The sequence below is a fragment of the Myotis davidii genome, unplaced genomic scaffold (genome assembly GCF_000327345.1).
Source record: "Myotis davidii unplaced genomic scaffold, ASM32734v1 scaffold458, whole genome shotgun sequence".
Lineage (NCBI taxonomy): Eukaryota > Metazoa > Chordata > Mammalia > Chiroptera > Vespertilionidae > Myotis > Myotis davidii.
This window is the reverse complement of record NW_006289819.1, coordinates 796,673-799,810: the sequence shown is the minus strand read 5'-3', so window position 1 is coordinate 799,810 and position 3,138 is coordinate 796,673.

The window sequence follows — 3,138 nt, the reverse complement described above, 5'->3', positions numbered from 1 at the left end:
CCCCCTACACCCCCCACCCCCACTTCCCTCCAGAGTCATCAGTTCTTCCCCCTTCTTCCCCCTTGACTGGTGAGGGGTGAGGGGTAGGGAGGCCTACGGTACAGGCCAGCAGGGCCCATTGAGAGTTCTGGGAGAGGGAGCTGAAGGTGGCCAAGGTGACCTGTACCTGGGTTTTGACCTTCTACAGATGCACCTGCCCAGGTGGTTTTCTCCTCCGCCTCCCCAGAGAATGGGGCCCTTCTGGGGAAGGCGAAGAGGAGATAGAAGTATCTGAGGGTGGCTCACCCATGCTGACACCCATTCACGTTTGCTCACCCCAAATGGGCCCTGGTGTGCCTGGCACTGCTTCAGTGCATCCCTGGAGTAGCCACTCTCCCACCTGACTGTTTCCTACCTTCTTCTGGATCCTCAAATCTCAGCCCTCTTCCTCACCTCACTTGCCCCCTAGTACCCTGTGGACACAGAAGCTAACAGAAGAGCCAGCCACACTCACACATCACCCCTCCTGCATCTGCACTCAGGTTCTTTGCCTGCCTTCCTCTTCCTGGGGATGAAACATCTGATCTCCCACAAAACCCAGCCTCTACCCATGTAGACGTCAGACCCCACCCCCTTGGTTTTCCTCCTCTCCACTTGGTCTTCCAGACCAGGGACCCACCTCTGCACCAATCATTTATGCTAGAGGACTGGGCCACATTAGACTAGACATTGTTAGCCACGTTGCCCAAGAAGGGGTGACTATAGCCAGGAAGACACCCTGTTTGGTGCCTGCCACACCACTGAAGGGGACCCAGAGGAGTGGAGCTGGCCTCTGGGCCAGGACTTTGGTGGTGGGTGGGGATGGAGAAGGTGGTGGGGTCTAGATATTGAGGAAGTAGACATGACGTTATTCAGTGACAATTAGAGAAAGGAAGTGAGGCTCAGGGAAGACCCCGTCACCACCACTTCCTGCCAGGAGGAGTTTACAGGCAGTGATGCATATACAGGCACGTGCACGGGCCAGGGGGCAGTCTCCCCGAGTTCTCATCTGCTCTAATCATGGAGGGTGAGACCCATCACCCAGCCTCTGGAGGCCTCAGCTTTGTCCCCGAGAACTAGGAACTGTACTGCCTGACTTCCCAAGATGTGGGGAGGGTGGGCTGGGATTAAAAGGCTTTGTAACAATGGCAATGATGGCCACTCTTCTTGAAAAATCAATGTCTTGCCCTGACCGGTTTGGCTCAGTGGATAGAGCATCAGCGTACGGACTGAAGCGTCCCAGGTTCGATTCCAGTCAAGGGCATGTACCTTGGTTTGGGGCACATCCCCAGTGGCGGGTGCAGGAGGCAGCTGATCGATGTTTCTCTCTCATTGATGTTTCTAACTCCCTATCCCTCTCCCTTCCTCTCTGTAAAAGATCAATAAAGTATATTTTTTTTAAAAAAGAAAAAGCAATGTCTTTCTGTGATGACTGCAGGAGACCTGCCCTGGGAGGACTGGGGCCTCTGCCTTGGTGTGAGAGCAGTGGGATCCCCTCCCACCCTGAAACGCCTCCCCCAACTCTCCCTAAAGTCCCTAACTCTAGGAATCAGTGTTCTTCTGTGTTCCACAAGCACAGCACCTGATCCAGAATCTCTGGGATTGCTCATATGAGAGGCAGATTTCTAGGCTCTGACCCAAACCCACAGAACCCAAACCCCAGAGCATGACCCAGGAACCTACCATTGGTGCACTCAAAGCCTTCACACCACAGTCGGAGGCCAGGGTTAGCGCCAGAGGCTAGCGGAGGGGATATGGGTTGAAATTTCCATTCAGGTGTAAACAGCTGCTGACCCTTTACCCAGAAAGGATCCTCATGTGCGGGATGAGCAGGCAGGACCTGAGCAAACAGAGGGAAAATGGCTCAAGGAGGGAAGAAAGCGGGGAGAAAGGTGGTAACATCCAAAGGCTCATTTACCTTCCCCACAATTTTGCCAAAAGCTATAGTACTGAGAGCTCAGGGGAGGATTTTATTTCTTTCTGCTTCCTTGGTGCCCTCCCATCCATTAACTCTTCTGATCCTCACTGCAACCTTGAGAAGTAGACAGGAAGGGGATTACTGCCTCCCTTTTACAAATGAGGAAACTGAGGCAGGGAAGCCAGGTGGCGTGCATTTGCTGACACCTGATCGGAAGTCAGTCCTGGGTCACAGCTGAATGGGCCCCAGGCTGAAGCCAGGTCACTAGACCAAAGCCAGGAGCCCACCCGTTGGAGCACCTGCTGCATGTTGGGGGCGGGGGGGGGGCCGTCTCACTAGGCAAGAGGATATCAATTAATTCTTCAGCCTTGTCTCATTCTCCACGGTCCTCCTCCTCTAACCTCTAGAGACTCTGAGTTCATTTAAGGTGATTTGGGAGAGGAAAGTGATGTTTTTCTTAATAATGTCAAAAGGGGGTTGGGGTTAAAGAGAAAATCTTCATAAGAGGGAAGCATTATTTCTTTACATCTCCCGCAGTCAAAGCCAAGGAGAGCAGATGCTAAGCCTCCCAAGAGCTACTCTGTTCAGAGGGAGGGGCGTTTGCAAGGTAGGATGAGCCTGGTGGTCTCTGCATTGCTCTGCCCAGGAGGCAGGGGGTGGTGGGAAGAGCTGACCGGGGAGTTGGGTGAAGCCTGGGGCAAGGGGGCAATAGGAGATGGGGGGCTGGCAGCCAAGAAGGAAATTCTGGGCAGAGAGAACAGAAGAGTCCAACCAGCACATTCGTTAACTTCCGCTCTGCGGTGTGCAATATACGCTGTCTCCCATCTTCCAGTGAATTCTCCCTAAGGCTTTATGATGTACTTGGATCAGCTTCTAGGGTCTTGGCTAAAGTGCTACGCCCTCCTTAAGGGGGGGGGGTGCACGTTGCCAACAGGGACTGTTCTTCGGGCTCTCAAAACCAGTTTCCATCTCCAGGTAATTTAAAAATGGTTCGGCATAAAGCAGGAACAGAAAGATCTTTTGTCTCGAAACACAATGAATAATGAAAGTCTGTTGAGTCTCATTAGCGATCCTCCAAGGTGATACTGCTCTTCCCTGAGACTGGAGCACTTGATGGCAGGCTGCTCTTCCTCCCAGTCCTGTTCTCCCTGGCCCCAGCAGCGGAGTGACGGCCTTCTCTCTCTCTCTCTCTCTCTCTCTCT